Source organism: Ursus americanus, chromosome 16 (assembly GCF_024610735.1).
Source record: "Ursus americanus isolate L20-20 chromosome 16, mUrsAme1.1.p, whole genome shotgun sequence".
Lineage (NCBI taxonomy): Eukaryota > Metazoa > Chordata > Mammalia > Carnivora > Ursidae > Ursus > Ursus americanus.
Window position 1 is genome coordinate 2,276,595 of NC_142142.1, and position 21,624 is coordinate 2,298,218.

General features: G+C 50.8%; 1 long non-coding RNA gene across 1 annotated transcript; it reads right to left on the reverse strand.

Annotated features, from left to right (window-relative positions):
* Positions 1–12,204: 12,204 nt before the first annotated feature.
* Positions 12,205–13,252, reverse strand: LOC148108733 (uncharacterized). The gene is made up of 3 exons (XR_015726914.1): positions 13,174–13,252; positions 12,621–12,668; positions 12,205–12,406 (listed from the first exon to the last, which is right to left on the reverse strand). It is a non-coding gene; the product is annotated as an uncharacterized LOC148108733 (long non-coding RNA).
* Between the last annotated feature and the right edge of the window lie 8,372 nt (positions 13,253–21,624).

The window sequence follows — 21,624 nt, forward strand, 5'->3', positions numbered from 1 at the left end:
CTACGAGACTGTACCTCGAACCTGAAATAAAAGAGCGGTACTGCTTCGGGGATGACCGATGGACCCACGCGATGTGGAAACAGACCCCCCTCTGCAGAGGAAACCGGGTTATGATAGAGATGGCCTCACAGAATGCTGACGAAATGTTTAGTCAGTGTTTCCAGATCAACTTGCTACCCACCTGGGGAGCACAAGAGTTCTACCCTCCCTCACGTCACACACAAGAACTACCAGAGGGATTAAAGACGTATTGTAAAAACAGAAGAAAACAAGAAGGCTACAATAGGAAGTGTTGGAGAATAGTTTTCTAATCGTGTGTAGGAGCTTTTCTAAGTATGTTCCTAGATCCAGAAGCCATATGGATTTTATCAGGTTAAAAACAACAGTCTCCTGTTCGGCAAGAGACGCCGTGCATGGGACTGAAGATAAAGCTGGCAAACAGCACTGAGGGAGGCAGTGTCTGGGGTGGGGGGTATTCTCATGGGGAGTCTTTCTGGAAGGAAATGTGATCCTATGAACGCACCAAAGACCTTTAATGAATATCTCTGAGGCAGTCGTCGTTTTCGAGCCAGGAATTTCCCTTCCCTGAAGCTGTTCTAAGGAAGTTACCAGGTGAGCATGGAAATTTACAGACAAAGATGATCACCATGGAGGGTTCTGAAATTCTTGAAATGACCCAGATAGGAAAATGGTTAAATACATTTCAGAAAGTCCATAAAAAGAACCAAGACATAGTCATTAAAACAAAATTCATCTAATAATGTTTAATGATATGTAAAAACATGTTACATGAAAAATCGAGAGAACCAGCTACACAACTTTAAGATACGCACACACAAACATGTAACTGCCACTTGTGAACAAACTCATACTGTACATTTTTTCAGATAACACCCGAAAAGATTTTTTTCCAAAATAGGACCTTAAGAGAATTGAAACCCGTTTTTTTTTTTTTAAGTAGGCTCCACACCCAGCATGGTGCCCAACGTGGGGCTCGAACTCACAACACCGAGATCCAGACCTGAGCTGAGATCAAGAGTCGGATGCTTAACTGACTGAGGCACCCCAGTGCCCCTGAAATCCATTTTTTTTTTAATGAACAATTTTCTGAAGAAACAACACAACACAAAACAACCTTACTTTTGGATCTACTCTGCAAAGCCCACAACGCCCCTCCACTCCCTATTGTCCCCAGCAGCACAGCACCAGGGACTAGCTGTGGGCACGAGCCACCTGAGGCTTCCTTCCTGACCCTGAGCTGAAGCTCTCCTCTGTGACAGCAGCCTTTCTTTGAAGACTATTCGTGCGAAGTTCATAAAAACGTATCCTTCCCCAAAATACCAATGCTATTGTAAAAATTAAATGGTTGAGAAAAGCACAGGGAGAAAGAGGTAAGAGAGAGAATAGCCACAGAGCATATATTTTCTTTTAAGTCTAAGATAGGCAGAACTTACTTTTAAGACGACAGACTTCACTAGAAGGGAAAATAACACACGACTTTACCCAGGAATTTCTGCTTTATGGTGCATCTTACTCGTTTTCTTTTTTCTTGTTCTCTTTTTCCCCTCTCTTAATGAACTAGGGGTTACCAGGGTAGGCGCATAAGTAAAAGATTAAAAAGAAATGCACTGGGGCGCCTGGGTGGCTCAGTCAGTTAAGTGTCTGCCTTCGGCTCAGGTCATGCATGATTCCCGGGTCCTGGGATCGAGCCTGCCTTGGGCTCCCTGCTCGGCGGAGAGTCTGCTTCTCACTCTACCCTTCCCCCCTTTTCGTGCTCACTCTCTGTGTCAAATAAATAAAATCATTAAAAAAAGAAAGAAAAGCATGAAGGAGAAGAGGTTCAATTTTATTATTCACTGGGGAGAGACAATTCCAACAGCACGACCAACAGAGCACGCTCATCAGAACAGCTAACGTAAGACAGGAAAAATCAAAGTTTGGTGAGGATGTGGAGCACACCGGCCTCACGCCCACTGCTGCGGAAAGGGTACTGGCAAAACCATCTTGGAAAACTCTGGCAGCATTTACTAAAGCTGAACAGAAAACTCAGCAATTGCACACCTGGGTACCTGCCATGGAAATGCACACACGTGTGCACCAAAGGACATGGACAAGCCTGTTCCTAACAGCACTAGGTCATGACCACCAAATACTTCAAAATCCTGAAATGCCACCCAGAGTAGGATGGGTGTATAAATTGTGCTGTCATCACACAATTAAATTCTGTATAGTGACGATAAGTGAACGACCGTGGAGCTATAGACCTGACGCAGATGGATCTCCCCAGCATCACAGTGACCGAAACAAGGCACGCTCAAATCGGGATATTATCCCATTTATAGAAATGCCGGATGCGAGCAAACTTAATCAATGATATTAGGAGTCCGGACAACTGCTTTGGGAGGAGGCAGTTATCGGAAGCGGCTCAAAGGGAGCTTCTAGGGTGCTGGCAACATTCTGTTTCTGGGTTTTGTTAACATGACTGTGTTCAGCTGTGAAAATGTATTATAAACTGTGCACAAAAAATCTATGCTTTTTAAAAATTTTATTTTATTTTTAATTTGAAGTAAGCTCTAGGCCCAACATGGGGCTGAAACTCATGGCCCTGAGATCAAGAGTGGCACGCTCCACTGACTGAGCCAGCCAGAGATTCCAATTTGTGTTTTTATGTATACTATTTATACTTTGAAAACTTAAAAGAAATAAATCAAAAAGTTAACAGGAATTATCTCTAGGTGTTGGGATTATAGCTAATCTCATTTTTCTTCCTTATACTGTTTCATGTGTTCCAAATTTACTATAACGTTTTAATCTACTTTACAATACATGTTCACACCACATGATGACACCGTGCTTCTAAAAAATGTGTTGTGGAGCTGGCCTGGGCAAGAAGCTACCACTTCTTTTCCTAAGGAGTATCTACTTCCTTTTTTCCTGAGCCTGGGCCAGTGGTTCCCAAATCTGTCTGGACATCAGAGTCAACTGGGTAGCTATTAAAAATTCCAATTCTAGGGTCTCACTCCCAGAGATTGGGATTCAGTTGGTCTAGGATGGGCTCCAATATGGCGTCCCTCAAGCTCTAAAGTACCGGGAGTTTGCACCACAGTGTCAGAACTGTCCCAGCTTCAGCTCCCCCTGCTGGACAGGGGCTGGGAAAGCCTGCCTGGGGCACCCAGAGTCCCCCTCGGTAGGGCTGGGAAATGAGGACTAGGCCCTAGGATTTGGGAGCTTCCTGGGAGAGAGAGAGCTTGGAAAGCCCAAGGCAGCCCTGCTTCAGCCAGTCTATAGGACAGGGAATAGAGCAAAGCCCTTAGGATCACAGATATACAGTTAAGTAGACAAGGGCTCGCATCCTGCTCTGTAACAAGCTCCATGACCTTGGACTTAACCTCTCTGAGCCTTAGCTATCTCACAGAAATTCTAACACCTATTTCACAGAATTATGAATATGGAAGAAGACAGCGTATGTAAAACTGTTAACACAAAGCCTGGCATGTAGTAAGATCACAATGTTAATAGTAATGATATATGCTATGTGTAAGGATTATGAAATACTCAATACTTGCAGTATTACTACATTTGTATATGTTTAATATTCTATATAACTATATAATGTTATATATATATAGTAGAGAGAGATGTATTGATATTGAATAGGAATAGTCCCAATTACGGAAAATCGGATGTTTTGATGATTGTTTTAGGAAATACACTTTTATCTATTATGGCCTCCTTTTGCAGATGTTATAAATCAAAATTCATTCATTCATTCATTCATTCATTCATTCATTCATTCATTCAACAGAAGTTAAGGGTACAATCTTTGAAAATTTGCCTCACCAGTGATGTGACAACGTGACTTTGGGCAACTTACTGTCCGCCCCATGTTCACATTCTTCATTTGCGAAATGAGAATGACAATAGGACCCACCTCAGAGGGCGGCTGTCACTACTGCATGAATCTGTATAAATGGCTAGAAGCATCTGTGGTGCACTGTAAGTTGTCAGTAAATTTCAGCTGTGCTTGTCCCTTCGACATTTATCTATGAGTGCTTGCTGTGTCTCTGCACTGCCGGCTGAGGACACAACAATGAGAAAGACAGGCATGGCTCCTGTCTTCATGCAGCGTGTCATCGAATCACAGTAAAGTGTATACTTTTTAAGTGGCCGAGCAAGTGGGACCTTTCCCAGCAGAGTCGCGGTGCGTGGCCGCACACCCCAGTCATCATAGCCCTTCATCACGCCCTAGCCTAAAATCTCCTTTTGATAAGAATTTCCTGTGACACAGCAGGCTTCCTGTGGCACGATTTATGACTCTCGTGCAGGAGAAGGCTCTGCTAAGAAGCCCAAAGCCCAGCCACCCTAAGACCGTCCATGGGCTCAGCCCACGCTGGCTGCGATGAGGTCTTAGAGCTCCCTCTGAAGCAGGCATCATGCAGCCACAGGCAAGCTCGCACAAGGCTAGCCCCTGCGCAGCAGACCAGGGGAGAGCAGAGACCCTCAACCCAGGCCCGTCCCACTCTAGAAGGAAGGCTCTGCTGCACGGAGTCCCTCTGCTCTGGGTCAGAGAGCCCTGGAGACATCCAAGCATTGGAAGGCAGCTGGCCTGGGGTCTCCTTGTTTCCACCAGCCACGCCTCCATACCCAGCTTTCATTCACTCGCTGCACTTACATGGAGCACCTACTCTGTGCATAGTCCTCACTAAGGGTACAGAGCCAAGCCAGACAGGGCCTTACCCTTAGAGTCACAGCCAACTAGCACATTTAGATGGAACCCATGATTAAAGCTAAGACCGATGCTAGCGTTTAGCACTTTGTGTGACTGAGGACGACTGAGCAGGCTTCCTGGCAGAGGTGGCCCTGAACCCTGAAGGATGATGGGAAGTTTGCCAGGTGAAGATACGGAAGGAACCACAGGTACAGCCCCGAAATGGAAGACAGACCGTGAGTTTGCAGGACTGGTGCAGATGGGAAAGAGATCAAATCTTCGGCTGAGTGCTGACCTGATGTGAGGCTGGCAACAAATCACCAGAGAGGCGTAGGCAGAAGAGTCCCAGAAACTCACAGAAGGCTGGGAATAGTCTGTGTTCCTATCAGTCAGAGTATAAAGACCTCGTAACACACAGGACGTCAGGCAGAGCCCTACTGGCTGAGTGGTGAGGTGGGACTAGCCCTTGGCTAGAGGCTGCTCTGGCCCTACCCCAGCAAAGATGAAAACAAAACCGCAAAAGGATCCAAATTCCAAACAATTTAACTGAGTCAGAACAAAGCCCAACACTTTTTAAAGGAGTAAAACAAAGCCCAGCACCCAACAATGCAAAATTCACAGCAACCATCCTTGAATCAAAAATTACCAAACATGCAAAAACATCAGGAGTATCAAACACATACTTACAAGAAAAATCAGTCACGAGGAAAATACCTGGAGATGACAAAGATGACAGCATTAGCAGACCGGAACTTGAGAAGAGCTGTCACGGCCTTACTCCATATAGAAACGAAGGGAGAAGAAACTAAGACTATAATAAGGAGAGAAAATCGAAGATGTAGCTAAGACCCAAATCAAACTTCTGGAGTTGAAAAACACAAGAGCTGAAACCAAAAATACGCTACATAAAATTAGATACTGCAGAAGAAAAGACTACGAATTCAAAGACACAGCAATAGAAATATTCCAAAATAAAGCTCAGGAAAAAAGTGCTGAAAAAAGAAGTTACCAGTGAGTTGTAGAACAGACCAAGTTGTCCGACATACATGTAATTGGAATTCCGGGGGGGGGGGGGCGGGGGCAGAAAAAAATATTTGAAGAAATAATGCCCCAAATCTTTTCAAATTGGATGAAAATTATAAACCCACAAGTCCAACAACTTCGAAAGACTTCAAGCAGAAGAAATATAAAGAAAGCTACACCAAGATTCCTCATGATCAAATTGTTGAAAGTTGGTGATAAAGAAAAAAATCTTAAAAGCAGCCAGGATAGGGGAAGGGAATGCACACTGCAAACAGGGACAAAGAAAAGAAAGGCGGCACACGCCTCATGAAATCATGCAAACCGGAAGACAGTGCCGCAACATCTTTACAGCACTGGGTGTGGGCGGGGGGAAGCCCTGTCAATTTTAATTCTATTTCTCATACACACACACACACGCACACGCAAATCCTGAATCCAGCAACATATAAAAAAGGATTATGCATCTTGGTCAAGTAGGACTTATTCCGGGGACGCAAAGGGGTCTTATCTAAAAATCAGTCTTAACACGATACACAATATCAATAGAAAAAAAGGAGAAAAACCACATAAATGTCTAGTAGATGCAGAAAAAGCATTTGAAAAAATTCGATACCTCTTCATGATAAAATCATTCAACAAACCAGGGATAGAAGGGGATTTCCTCAACCTGATAAAGGGCACCTATGAAAAACCAAAAACCAAAATCATACTTAACAGTGAAAGACTGAATGCATCATCTACCCCTAAGATCAAGACAAGGATGCTCGCTCTTGACAAATCCGTTCGACGTTGTACTGGAGGTTCTAGCTAAGGTGGTTAGGCAAGACAATGAAATAAAAGGCATCCAGATTAAAAAGGAAGAAGCCAAACTATCTGTATTCATTGACGACATGGTTTTGTGTAAAGAATATCTAAGGTATCCGCCAAAAAACTATTAGAATAAACAAGTTCCACAAGCTTGCAGGATACAGACCAGTCACGTTTCTATACACCTGCAGTGAACGATCCACAAAATAAAATTAAGAAAACAATTCAACGTGCAAGAGCATCAAAGAGAATAAAATACTTGGGAATAAATTTTAAAAAAAGAAGTGCAAGACTTTACAATGGAAACTGCAAACTTCTTTGAAAGAAATAAAAGAAGATCCAAATAAATAAATAGGCATCCTGTGTTTATGGATCAGAAGTTGAAATATTTTTAAGATGGTGATACTCCTCAAATTGATCTACAGATGATTAAACAAAACCCACATCAGAATACCAGCTGGGGGGCGCCTGGGTGGCACAGCGGTTAAGCGTCTGCCTTCGGCTCAGGGTGTGATCCCGGCGTTCTGGGATCGAGCCCCACATCAGGCTCCTCCGCTATGAGCCTGCTTCTTCCTCTCCCACTCCCCCTGCTTGTGTTCCCTCTCTCGCTGGCTGTCTCTATCTCTGTCAAATAAATAAATAAAATCTTTAAAAAAAAAAAAAAAGAATACCAGCTGGTTTCTCTGTCAGAAATTGACAAGCTGGCCCTAAAATCATATGGAAATGCAAGGGACCCAGCACAGCCAAAACAATCTTTAGAAAGAACAAATTTGGAGAGCTCATACTTCTTGACTTCAAAAACTTAGAACAAAGCTACAGTAATCAAGACAGTGTGGCATTGGTGTAAGGACAGACACATCAATCAAGGCAGTAAATGGAGAATCCAGAAATAAACTCACATTTATAAATCAATTACTTTTTGGCAAGGATGCCGGGACCATATAACGGCGGAAAGAATAGTTCTTTCAGCAAATGGTGCTGAGACAATTGAATATTTAAATGAGAAAGACCTGGCACCCTCTACCTCACACTCTACAAAAATTAACTCAAAACGAACCAAATACCTAAATGCAAGTGCTACAACTGTGAAACTCTTAGAAGAAAGTGTAGGCACAAGTCTTTGTGACCTTGGATTAAGCAATGATTTCTTAGATAGGACATCAAAAGCACAAGCAACAAAAGAAAAAATAGATAAACTAGACTTAATCAAAATTTAAACTTTGGTGTTGCAAAGGGCACCATCAAGAAAGTGAAAAGATAAGCCACAGAATTCGATAAAGCATTTGCAAATCATGATCTGATAATGGACTTGTATCTAGAATATCTAACAAATGCTTACGACTCAGTAATAAAGAGACAAATAACCCATTTTTAAAATGGGCAAAGGATCTGACTAGACATTTTCCCAAAGATATACAAATGGCCTGTAGGCACATCATTAGTCATTATTAGTCATCAGGGAAATATACATCAGAACAACAATGAGATCCCACTTCACACTCACTAGGCTAGCCATCATAAAAACCACAAATAAAACATTTATTGGCAAAGATGTGGAGAGATTAGAAACCTCACACAATGCTTGTGGGTATGTGAAACGGTGCAGCCACTTTGAAAAACAGTCTGGCAATTCCTCAAAAGGCTGAACAGTAGATTCCCAGAACTTCTACTTCCAGGAAGGTACCCAAGAGAAATGAAACGTGTCCACAAATTTTCACAGCAACATCATTTATAACAGCAAAAAAGTGAAAACAATCCAAATATCCATCAATTGACTAATGGATAAACAAAATATGTCCATACGATGGAATATTATTTGGCAATGAAAAGAAATTAACTATTGAGACATACTACCACGTAGATGAACCTTGAAGCCTTTCTACTAAGGTAAGAAGCCAGTCACAAAGACCACATATTATGTGATTTCATTCATGTGAAATGTCCATGACAGGCAAATCTGTAGAGAAAATAAGTTAGCAGTAGCCTAGGGCTGGGGGTGGGTAGAAGAAAGGGGAGTGACAGCTGATGGGCATGCAGCTTTTTTCAGGGGTGGAGCAGAGATAATGAAAATGTTCTAAGACTGATTGTAGTGATGGTTGCACGACCTAAAACCCACAGTCTGTACATTACATAGGGATGAATTGTACGGTATATGAATGAAGAAGTTATTTTTTAAGAAAGAGATAATTGACTGTTTAAAGCAAAAAAATATATAATGGTGTATTGTTGGGTTTATATCATAGCTAAAAACAAAATGCATGGCAATAGTTCAAAAGACAGGAAGGAGAAATGAAGTGTAACACTGTTGTAAAGTTCTCAATAATATTCATGAATGATATAATATTATTTTAAGGTTGAAGATGTATAATATAAACCCTGGAGCAGCCACTAATAAAAACAAACAAAAAAAGAATTACAACTAATAAGCTAAGAATGGAAATAAAATAGACTCACCAAAACAAAACAAAACAAAAAACAAACCACCCAATCTAAAAGAGAGCAAAAAAAGACAAAGGAACAAAGAACAAGTAGGACAAAAAGAATACCAATGGGCAAGATGGCAGATTTAAAGTTAACCATACTGATAACAGCATTAAATGTAAATGGTCTAAACACTCCAGTTAAAAAGCCAAGTTTGTCAATTGGATAAGAATAACACAATGATATGCTTTCTAAAATATAAAAAAAAAAAAAGCCTTTTAAAATGTAAAGTTAGAGAGATGAAAAGTACAAGGATAGAAAAATATATGCCACGTAAACACTAGTCAACCGAAAGCCAGAGTGATTGCACAGACTGACTGGAAATATTACCAGAGATGAAGAACATTTCATATTAAAGAAGGGATTAACTTCTCGAGAAGATATAACAACCTGAAATGTTTATGCACCTAAGAACAGAGCTTCAAAACACATGATGCAGAAGGTGATAGACCTGAAAAGAAAAAAAGGAAACGAAGGAGAAATGTCTAGGTAGCAGCTGTGGTCATCAGCTTAGAGATGGAAGTCGAAGCCACGGCAATCAGCTCCATCAGCAGAAACAAGTGGAAGGGAGGAAAGACACCAGGACAGAATGCTGGACCACTTCAGCACGGCCACGGCGAACAGAAGAAGAAACTCTCAAGAAGCAAACAGAGAAATAACTATCAGAAGAGGAGGCAGAAAAGGAGAGTGCGAGGTCACGGAACTTAAGAGAAGAGTGCTTCGAAAGGCAGAGCTGCTCAGCTACGTCAAATGCCGCAGAGATGAACTAGGACCTCGCAGGCTGCAGCAGGATTTATGGAAAGAATCACTGGAGACATGGGCACGAGAAGTGCAGGTGGATAGTGGGAACAGAAGCCAGTGGGTTGAGCAGGAGTTGAGGAGATGGAGAGCATAAACACGGATTTTTATTTCAACAGGCTTGGCTGAGAAGACAGAGGAGGTTGTGAAGTCACGGCAGTTTTGTTTTGTTTCCTAACTGGGTTACAATGGAAGGAGCCAGGAGAGTGGAGACGATGTAGATCCAGACGACAGGGAATGAGCATCAGAAGGGGGTCCTTGGGCAGGGGTTGAGGGGAGGGTTACCAGATCTCTGTGGAGTGGCTAACTGGAAGAGGGACATCTATCTCTCGGTATAATGGGGGCCAGAGGCATGAATGGGCATGGATGCAGGTCAGTTTGGAGCCCAAGGCAGAGGTTAAAGAAATTATCTCCTGGTAGGTTTTCTTTTCCTTATAGAGAGTCTAGGTCAGCTGCTGGGAGTGAGTGGGGAAGCTGTGTGTGGAAAAGCAGAGGGGTATGTGAGAGCTCTGAAATAGCTGGCGGTGGGGTGTGGTTGGAGTAGACGTCGGCAGCGGGACTGCTGGGCACTGCTTGGGGGCTCAGTTGAGGCTTTGGACCATGAAGTTGGACAAGGGTCAATTCATGAAGGGATTCCCACCCCCCATCTCAGCCCTCTAATAAGTCAGGACTGGAGAAGGCAGGCAGTTACCATGTTCTAGGCGTGGGGTGGGAGGCTACGGCGCCAGGTGGTGAATGGTGAGCTGTTCAAGGAACAGGCCATAGTGTCCAGATTGGAGCTTGGAGGGGAACAAGAGCTGATTCGGGGTGAGGGGAAAAAGGAAGAGGCAGGAGCCTGAAGGTTTCTATGAACAGATATGGTGGAGGCAAGGGAGACAGAGCACACAGGAGGTACACGGAGATGAAAACTTCAGAGGCGGAATGGTTTCAAATGATGACCAGATCATGGTAATGGGTTGCTGAAACAGAGGTGATGGTCAGTGAGTTGAAGACAACAAGTAACTCAGAAGCCGGGGTTTGCAGGAGCTGTCTTCATAGACACAGAAGCTCCTGGTATGATGGTAGAACCTCGGACAAAAGCACTGTGACGAAGTTCTGCCGTCTGGGTCCGTACGTAGCTGGACCATGTAACTTTGCCCTTAATTATGACTATTTCCAGCCTGCAGAGATACAGCCTTGTAACTCAGCCTTCATCCCTGAGGCTGTCTGGTTCCTCGCCTCCCTTGTCCATCTAGTTACAGCCTCGTGTGCCGTGACAGGACCGGCCATGGGTGAAAAGTCACGCCTGTTGGCAGCATCTTGAGTTACACAGTTTTTAAAGATACTGGCAGAGCCTTTAAACATGGAAGAGCTGGAATGGTGTTGAGAGCCCGGTGTGAGAGGCACCAAATCCCAGAAACCCAGGATGGCCAGGAGTGCCTGCCAGCTAGCCATCGGCCAAATATACAGTCACAGCATGCTCAGAGCCTCCGTCTACATGAAGCAAGGTCATAACCAAAAGACCACACACTCCCAGTAAGCCCCTTGACTCCCCCACAGTGAGGCTGGCTCCCTGGCCTGCAGTGAAGAGAAAGGGCCTTGAGCGGGGGGCCTAGGTTCTGGTCCTGACTCTGCCATGAACTTGCAGTGTGACCCTGCCCTGAGGCCTCAGTTTGCCTGTTAAACAAGGGCGGTGGGATCTCAAAGACTCTTGTGGCCGTGATGGTCTATGCGTGGTGGGTGTAGGAAGGAGATGCTGTCAGCTCACTGTGCTCAGGATGCATGAGCTGCAGAAGACAAATGAGCGGAAGCCTTCAAGCTTCACGAGAGCCATATGCAGAGTCATCCCTCTGGGGTTCACTCCCTGCATCCCCTCCTCCTCCTCCTTCCCTAGAGCCTCTGCAGTAAGCTCAAGCGGCACCCCCATGCCTCCCATCTTTCTCTTCATGAGATTTTCTTTAGGCTAGAAAGTCAACTTGGTTTGAGGCTCTGTGTCGAAGAGGAGAACACAGGGGGCCCCAGCCATGCGGTCATACCAGAGACCCATGGCTCTGCACAGAGCCTCCCTCGTAGGGCATATGCATCACAAACCCCATCAGAAATCCAGGACCAACATCCACGAGAGCTCCAGATGCCCCCGTATTCCTCTAGCCTGGTGCCTGGAAGGCAGGCAGATTCCTCAGTACGAGGAACCCTCAACACCCCATGTTGCAGCTGGTGAGGGGATCCCATCATGTTGCCTCATCTGTACCCAGGACTGAGCCCCCTCCTTCACAAGGTAGCTGTTTCTGCCTATCCTGTGGGCCAATGATACATCCTGGGGCCCTTGACGTCAGTGAAAACAAATGAGGTCCTGTCAGGAGTCTTAGAAAAGATCTACTTTGTGACTGTAAAAGACAGGCCTGGGTTGCCAGCCTGGGGCAGGTAGCATGGGGGTCTGGCTATGTGGACAATGGGGAGGAATTCCCTCAGTGGTCCTGGGCCACAGCTCGAGGACACCTCCTCTCTGGGGGAGGCCTGGCCAAGAGTCCCAGGATAGGAGGGGAGCAGAGCCTGGGATTCTGGGCGGCACCACCTGGCTGGAACAGGGCAGAAGGATCACAGAAGGATCTAAGAGGAACAAACCAAGGTCACAACAGCCATAGTGAGTACAGCCTTTGCCTGGGGTCACCCCTCCCCTGGGCCCCATTTCACACACACCCCCAGCGCACACAGGGTCCATGGCCGCCGAGCTGCTCATGTCCTTCCCTCCCCTCCACCTCCCTGCAGTCTCCTGTGAGTGGCCCTCTCCCAGTCAGCGCTCCCTCCTCCCCTGCCAGCTCACCGAGCGATCTCCCTTCCTTCCTTCCAGTGCTTCTTCCTGGTTGTTCTCCTGAGGGGGAAAGGAATGGGTGACTCCACGCTGCTGTCGCCTCACTTCTTCATTCCTGCCCCTTGTCTGGCCAGACCATGGTCACTCAAGGCCCCTCTCAGGGCCTTGGTCTTGGCCACTTCAGCTGGGAATCCAATGGGATCAGGGTGGAGGGGCTCTGGGACAGCAAGCAGGCAGCCCAGAATGAGGACAGTAATGAGCAGCACCGGGGGCGAAGCGTGGGGGCGGGTGGAGACCGGGAAGAGAAGCCCACCAGAAGAGACGGAGGGCAGGGGTGCGGAGCTGCCAAGGGCAGAGCCCTCACTCCCATGGTGGAGGAAATCTCTCCCATCTGGGGCAGGGGGAGGAGTACAGCCTCCCTGTTCACCTGTCTAGAGCCTGAGGCTGTGGGAGGACTGTGGGACCCCATGTGGTAACGGGGAAGGGGAAGGTCCAGGAGGGTGGGTGGGTAGGGGGGACCCGAGGGTGGGACCTCAGGCTAAAGGCAGCGCTGCCGGATGCTTACCGATCTCTTCGGTGGCCCCGTTTCAGGGCCCCAGGCTTCCTGTGGCGCTTTGAATGCTGAGATCCCATGGGCCAGGGAGTGCCTCCTGGGAACAAAACCCCTGTCTCGGCAAAGGGGTGCCAACCCAGGAAGAAAGCAGAGGGTCCTGCCCTCCATGGCAGCCAAAGGCCGGGGAGTCCGGAGGCTGGTGCTGCTTCAGGCTGCACACAGAGACCGGGAGCCTGTTGCAATTCCTGCTGCTCTCAGCTCCCAACCGGAGCTGCCACAGCCACCTGGGTGTCTCCCTCCATCACCGTGGCAACAGTCACACCAACAACCACCATCACCATCATGGATTCACCGGGACACAGAAACCCTCTCCACTGGGCACGGTCCCCCTCCCAGGCCCTTCCGGACCAGCCTGAATCCCCAAGGCCTCAGTGGCCATGCCACTCCGGGACACCCAGCTGCTGGTTTCCATGGCAACACAGAGACCCTGTATGCCTGCATCTGCGGTTACTATAGCAACCCAGGCAGAGCCAGGTGCACTGAGGACAAAGTCCCCATCTGGAGGAACCACAGCCAGAAAACACGTTCACTGCCGCTGTGCCCGCCCTGGGCTGGTCGCAGGCTGTGCGCTGGTGCGTCTTTGAGACACTGCCGGGGGGTCTGGGGTTTCCTCGTCTGTGTCCCCAGCCTTTTCCTCCCACTCCACCTAAAAGGCACCTGAGGGGTCTTCCCCTCACAGGGCTTCACCTCCCAAAACCCTTTTTTTTTCCTGAGAGAGAGAGAGAGAAAGACGGACGAGAGAGGGAGGGAGGGAGAGAGCGCTCGTGCAGGCGCACATCGGTGGACAGGGGCAGAGGGACAGAGAGAATCTGAAGCAGGCTCCACACCCAGCGCAGAGCCTGATGCGGGGCTCCACCTTACAACCTGAGATCACAACCTGAGCTGAAATCAAGAGTCAGACGCTCAACCAACTGAGCCACTCAGGCCCCCCCACCTCCCACAACCCAAGAACATCCATGCCTGCATCGTGGGCCCACTCCTCTCCTGAACTCCAGAACCCTCTGCCCACCTGCTCCCTGGACACATCCCCTGAATGTCTCACACGCTCACAGCAGCTCGCACTGAAGTACGCGGCTTAGGACTTCCTGTGAGTCTCATCTTATAGACAAGACTTATTTATTCTGTCTCTGTGAGTGACACATCAGGCCCCCAAGGCGCCAGCGTAGCTTCCTGCTTTTTCCGTCCACCTCCCCTGCCCAGGCCAGCAGCCATGAAGCCCTTCTGATGTCAGCCAGCAAGCATCTGTCCACTCCCTTCCCTAGGTCCACATCCTCAGGAGGGCGTCCCTGTTGCCCAGATCTTGGCATCAGGACAGCATCTGCCTCCAGTTTGCTCCCCTCAAGGCCCTCCTCCACGGGCACCAGAGTGACCGATCTAAATGCCAATCTGATCCTGTCTCTTGACCTTGCTTAAACCCTTCAGAAGCTCTCCACTGCCTCAGGACAGAAGCTAAGCCGATGTACTCGGCCCCAGTCCTGCCAACCCCTCCAGCGCCCCTGCGACCAGGCGCCCACGCTAAACTCCTGGATCACATCACGTCTCCTCTCTCCCCTACCTCCACCACCCCACTTCTTCCCCTTTCTTGCCCATCCCTGGCCATGTTCTCACAAAAATGATACCCAGACTTTCAATGAGGTGCCTAGATCAATAATTAGGAATCTTTGGGTTGTAATTTCAAATTTCTGAGGGGAAAATAATGTCTAGATGCAAAACCGGACATTGCCGACCCCACTCTGACTAGACCTGAAAACCTCGGCTCCAAGGTCTGCCCAGCAGACAGACAGAGACTCATGAAGACCCCCTAAGTGGTCATGGAGGAGAAGCAACTCTCATGGGTTCCACAAAGCAGGAGACCCCAGACCATCAGAGGGCACTTCAACCCCTCCCCGTCAGGTCCCAGCTGGGAAAATCAGGCTCAGAGGGAGGAAGGTCCAAGACAGGTCTCCCAACTCTCTGCCTATGGTTCTCTCCAAAGCTCGTGTGGGGAAGTCAGCACAAAGGGTTCGTGTGCGGGTGTGCTGCATGGGGCAGTTTCCAGGTAGGGGAGCACATGTGTGTGCCCATCTGGAATTAGAGACCTCATCCCTCCACCTCTCCTAACTTCTCTTTCAGATGCCTTCTGTCCTACTGCAGGCAGAATGGCTACTTCTTCCAGTCAGAGGGCATCTCAAACCAATATTCAGGTCAGTACTTCCTCAAACACAAGGTCCTCCAGTTCTCCTTCCCGCTCAAGTTCTCCAGTTTCTACACTGGTCTATACATGAGGGCAGGGAATGGGGAACAGGAAAAAGCCAGCGAAGCCAGCTTCCTCACCTCCAGGCCGCTGCGGGTGGAGGTGGGGTGGGGCAGCTTCAGGACACTGGGAGAAGTCACACTCAAGGTCACACCCAAGGGGCGGGAAGTCCTTGGGAAGCTAAGCTGATGGACAGGTGATAATGAAACCCCTCCATGCACATTGCCAGCACTGGTGTGCTCACTCCTTCTAGAGTGGTCCCTCCATCTCGGCCATTGGCGATTTCTTCTTCACTTCGAGCCCAAATAAACTTCCCTTTGGTTCCAGTTCTGTCCTCCAGAGCCCCGCGGAGCATGACTTTTCAGTCTGTCACGGTGCTTTGATTACATGTTAGCTCTTACTGGTGAGCACATCCCCCAAGGGAGGGCACGATCATCAGTATTTCCCAGAAGAGGAAACCGAGGCCCAGAGCGGAAGTGCCTTGCCCGGTAAGTGGCAGAGCGGGTGCTGGATGACAGACTGCCAGGCCAGGTGATGGAGAGGGTGCCATCCCGTGGTGCCGCGGAGGCCTCGCAAGGGAGCTCGAGCAGAACGGCAAGGGCAGGCCTGCTTCTGACACGGCTCCCCTGAGACGTAGAGCCGCCTACCGGGACAGCAACTGGACGCCGAGCGGCTGAACTACCTGCCTCTGGACCTTGACGTGACAACGCCCCAAGACCCGGAGAGGATCTGGCGTCCTGGGCGCCCCTTCCACGCCGATCTTCCTGAAATATTTGTTTAGCTGAGCCTGGCCTGGGGGGGGGGGCAGGGCAAGGGGAGGGCGGGCAGCCTTCCATGCGGTGTGCCTCGGCTCACAGACTGCGCTCAGCAGCGCGGACGCCCTTCAGGGACGCCGACCTGCCCCCTGCGGAGGCTGGTGAGCCAGCACCCTCGTTCACGTCAGCGCCCTGCCTCCCTGTCACAGACGGACCTTCGTGGCGCTCCATGCTGTCCTCTCCCTGGGAGGGATTCCGAAAGATGTGACACTCTCCGTCTCCACACGCGAGCCGCCTTTGAGATTCGTGCATCAGGGACTCTGTCAGGCATGTGGGCACTCACCCAGGCCTGGCTGGACGGGATCATGGGACAGCAGGGACACCTGCATGCTCTGTCTGCCCAGGCCTAGGCAGCTACTGGCAGTTACCATGGCAACCTGCGGGCCTCATGGAGGGGTCCAGAGGGATGGAGTGGAGGATGGGCACCGGGAAGGCCAGCCCAGGCTCGGGGCCCCCCTCAGAGAGAAGCTGAGCCCTGGCCAGACGTAGTACACACAAAGAAATGGAGGGAGCAGGGGTTAGGGCCCCACAGGAAATGAGGGGGAGCTGAATGAGGTGCCAAAAGACTCAGCCATCAAGAGAATATTTTAAGCTGAACTGAATGCAAAAATACCCCCCATACACAAAACCACCACATTCTAAACAATGACAAGGTCCTAGAGGGGCCGGAATTAGTGTGAGGCAGGGAGGCCAAATGCTGCAATCGAGGGTAGGACCCTCTAGTCACATTTTGATTTTGTTCATTATGGATGTTTTTGCGTTAATTTTGATTTTCAAAAGTATTGCACTGAAATATTAGTTATGTCAATTACTGAGCTTGTCAGTGGTCCCTGAAATTTTGTGCCTGAGGTAAATAAAGGCCCCACGTGCCTCATGCTGGTCTCACGCTGCCTCACGCTGGCCTGAAGGGGAGGACAGAGGAGTTGGGGCAAGAGGGCCCCTACGGCAGGTGAAAATACACCATATGACAAGGAGCCAGGAGACATGCGTTCTGCAAACCACAGGGATCCCTCTCAGTTCTGAAAGAATCTGGATTCAGACTTCCCGAGACTCTGCTACACGAGATGGCCAATGAAGAGCCCAGGGGCCCAGCGTGCACAGGGGCCCCTACATGAGGGGGGGGACAGTGACTCAGAAGGTGGCTCCCCTCTCCTGCCCTCCCTCAGGCTGGCTGCTTAGGGGAGGGGAGGGGAGAAGGAGAGAGGGGAACAGGGAACAGAGGGGGCGAGGGGGCGGGCAGGGAAGAGGCTGGCAGTGACAGGGAGCAGGAACCGCAGATTAGCTGTAATTGCCTGAAGCTGAGAGAGGCTGTTGATAAATGTTACTAATAATCAACCTTCAGATCTGACACCCAGCTCAGGCTGGGATTACTGTTTTGAATGGAAATCGAACCCAAACCAGCAATTACCCCAGTGAATGATGCCAGTCTTACGGTGGAGCCTGTTCCAGGCAGAGAAATGGCACCTGCCTGTCCGTGTCAGTCCATCAGGGAGAAGACCCTGCAAGGGGCTCCTTCTCAGGGTCACACCCGAGAGCACAAGCTGGCCTGGCCTCTGCTGACTCAATGGGACACAGTCTCCACCCTTCTTCCTAGGAACTACAGCGGGTGAGGGATGCTCGACAATCATGCCCCTCAGGCAGGGGTCCGACTTCACACCTCACTCACTCCGCTCTGGGGCTCGGTGGGGGTCCCTTCTTGACATCATCCCTAGCTATCAGAATCCCTTGTTTGGGGAGGGGTCCTCCCCAACACAGATGCAGTCCTCCAAACCTTCCTAGGGGACACTGGGACAGCCACTCAGTTGGGCGCTGTTAGACTGGGAGGCTCCTGGAACGGTCCGAGCTGGGGCCAGGTGAGGGGGCAAGGCCACCACAGATGCGGGAGTATGTCCCAGCCCCTCTCTCCGGTCCTGATGATGCGTGCTTGCTCCCAGTGCCGGACAACGCCAGGTATGCCTGGACACTCTCCCTGGAAACAAGCAGCCTCCTATGGCCCTAGCCCGTGTCCCCTGGGCACCTCTTCCTCTCTAGAGGCCCCCTAGAATGCTGGCACCGACAGGACCAGGCCAGAGAGGGAAAGGCTACTCCTGTCTCCGAACCAACGGCCCAGGCGGAGGCAGAGCAGACTGACGTCCCCCCGCACCTAGTCTGGCACCAGGGGAAGGGGTGGCGTACCCGCCCCCCCCCCCCACTTCCCAAGGCTCAGGGAAAGCAGAGGGAGGGAGGAGCAAGCCAGCCTCCCCCCACCCCCCCAAGTCTATTCTCTCCAGCGCACCTGCGCCAGCGGCGAGCAGGGGTGGCAACACTGTCTCTAGTGTACACCACTCGCAGCACACACCCCCGCTGCAGTGCCGAGCCCTGTGCTCCAGAGAGTAGGCCCGTCCCTGCCTTCAGGGAGCCCTGTCTGGATGAGGATAAGCAGGCAGGCAATGAGCATTAGGACTGCAGGTCATCCCCAGTGACCCCTTCGGACTCCCACGTAAAAATGCCCTGAAGTCCAGAGTCTGGACGGCAGACAGAGCTGGTCAGCCTGGCGGGATTCGGAATGTGGGGGACCACAGCCTTGCAGGCTGTGATTAGACTAAGGGTAAGCGTTAGAACCCGCAGGCCCTCCCCAGCAGGAGCCGGCACCTCGAGGGCGCCACCTGGCGATGGCGCGGCAGGACTGCAGCTCTGTCTTCAGGCCCTGGGGCTTCCCTGGCTCCTGCTCTTCCCCGGAACTCAGCTGTGGGAACAGGAACTGAAGAAAAGGGTCTAGTCTTGTTCACAAAGGCTTGAGGCTTGGGGTAAAGAGGGCACACTGGGCCGCAGGGTCTGGAAGCTATAAGACAGCAGGAAGGGGAGAGCCCCTGCCGCTGGAGCTCCCCAGCTCCCTCCAGAGCATTCTGGTGCCCTACAATTATCTGTTCACACAGCACTGTCTCCCCACCATTCCACGGGGACCTCAGCTGTCACCTGCTCCTGGCCTGGCCCACAGGGAGAGGTGACAGGAAGCCCGCACCAGAACTGGTCTGCTCAGCCCCTCGGGCCAGACTAAGGTGCTCACCGTCAGCTAACCCACCTTGCTCCTTGTTCAGCTTGGGGTCGGACAGGGGTGCTGCAGGGCTCACCCCTCAGCTCTCGGAGAACCTGCTGGATTCGGGACTACGTGCTGCCCCCGGTTATCTTCGCTTCTTGCCAGAGAAAGCAGCAGTGACAAGATGTGAAGAGGTGGTCCCCGAGGTCTGTGTTTCCCGGTGCAGAGAGCGCTCAGCCTGGCTGAGCCAGTGAGCAGGGCATGCCGGGCAAAGGCAGGGAACCAGCCCGGGCGCAGGGTAAAAAGGAGAGGAGCCAGGACCGCAGAATATGAGGAGGGTGGGCAAGCGTTTTCTTAAAGGGCCAGAGAGTAATCGTACATATTCTAGGCTTGCAAGCGGAGCTGTACTCAGCTCCGAGGCTGTCGTGTGAAAACAGCCAAAGACAACATGTTAACAAGTAGATGTGCCTGGGTCCCATTAAACTATTTACAAAAACAGGCTGCTGATCCAATGCAACCTCACTGCCCCTGCAGCGGTTGTCCACGTTGGACCACCCGAGGCCACAGCCCAACATGCCAACTGTACCAGATGCTCAATGGAGCACCAGCCTACTTTGCCAGGCCTGCCTCTTAGGGCAAGGCCGGGTGTGGTGTCATAAGGGGTAGGGTGTGGGGAGCCGGAGTAGAAAAGGTCAGGGTGGTGAGGTGGTGAGGCCCGGACCCACAGACCTCAGTCCTGCCCTCCCCCTTTCCCAGCACGCACTCAGGGCTCCCGACACTCACCTGCAGCGGGAGGCTCTGCAGGGTCGCCACTGCTCCCCTTCCTTCCCCAAGGGGCTCTCTGTCCTTCTCGCTGATTCCCCTCCAGCCCCTTCCTGAGCAGGAAACCCCCAAAGCCAGGCGGGGGATGGGACTGAACTGCCCCAAGGATGCGTGGCTGGACAGATGACACCCCAGGGAGGGTGAGGCGGGAGGACGTGTAACCCGGCACCGCGACTCAGGGGCCTACAAGAGGCCAGGCTGGACCCAAACCCCCTGCCCAAAGAGGCTGGGCCGGCTGGCCCCCACCCGGTCCCGGGACAGTCCCCCCTGGGCTGGCCCGGCCTTCCCACCCCAGCTGCGGTCCCCACAGGGCAGCACCGTGCTGAGAAGATCGCCAGTGGCAGGCTCGGGTGAGCCCTGAGCTCTCCAGTTACACTAAAAGTGAGACCATGTTAGATGGTATCAGGCCATGAGAAGGTAGCTTGGGCTCATCCAACATTGATGCGGCCCGGGATTGCCCCCGAGCCCCCAGCGGCAGAAGCAGGGTTCCTGCTTCCAGCTCCTTTGGGATGGACCCAGGGGGCAGGATCCTCCCCCCCCCCCCCACAGCTCATCACCCAAAGCCACCCAGATGTCTATCCACTCCCACATCTAAGCGGCCCCTTCTGCACCTCAGAGACTTGCTTGTCTGCCACGCTTCTGCAGCCCCCAGCCATGCTGAAGCTCCCAGCCAGAGGAGGCTCGTGCCCCCCACCACGCCTAGTCTTGCACCAGGGAAAGTGGTAGTGTGCCCGGCCTCCCCCCACTTCCCAAGGCATTGAGGAAGAAGAGGCAGGGAGAGAGCGACCAGTCTCTCCCCTCCCCACCGCCCCCACCCCCAAGTCAATTCTCTCCGGCACAACTGCTTCTGAATACATGACACACACACGTCCACATAGCCACTCTTGGTGGCACATATGCAGCTCCCTGCAAAGGTGCACAAACTCACCCATATACACTCAGTGGTGCACACACCCCCCCCCCGGCACAACGTACTCGTACCCCAGCTACACAGTCACTGGTGCACACACACAGTTGCCCGAAAAACACACTCTCAGAGGCCTTCTCCCGGGGTGCCCAAACCATCACTGCATCGGCTCTCCGACACTTGGCGATGGTGGGACGGGAGTGCCACCCAGACTGTCCCACCAGGGCAAACCAGACTGTGGAGGGAGGGGCCGGTGCCAGGAGCGTGCCCTCTGGGTGCACTGTGGGTTCCTGGCTCTGCGATCAGTGGGTCCGTGGTGCTGGAGAGTGCCCAGAGATAAAGCCGGGGTGGGATTAAATCTTTGCTGAGGAATGTGACCTTGTAAGAAGATAATACTGGGTCCCTGTTACCCTGATGCAGGCTCTGCCTGATTCCAAAGGTTCCTGGATGCCGGGCCCTCATCCCCCTGGCCTGACTCTCTGCCCGTCATTCTGACACTAGGCTCCAGTCGGCTGGCACAGTTCTCTAGCATCGTTAGCTGGCAACAGCATGGGCAAGCTGTTCCCTGATGCCCACAGCCTTCCCCACAGCCTGGCCTGGTGCTCATCAG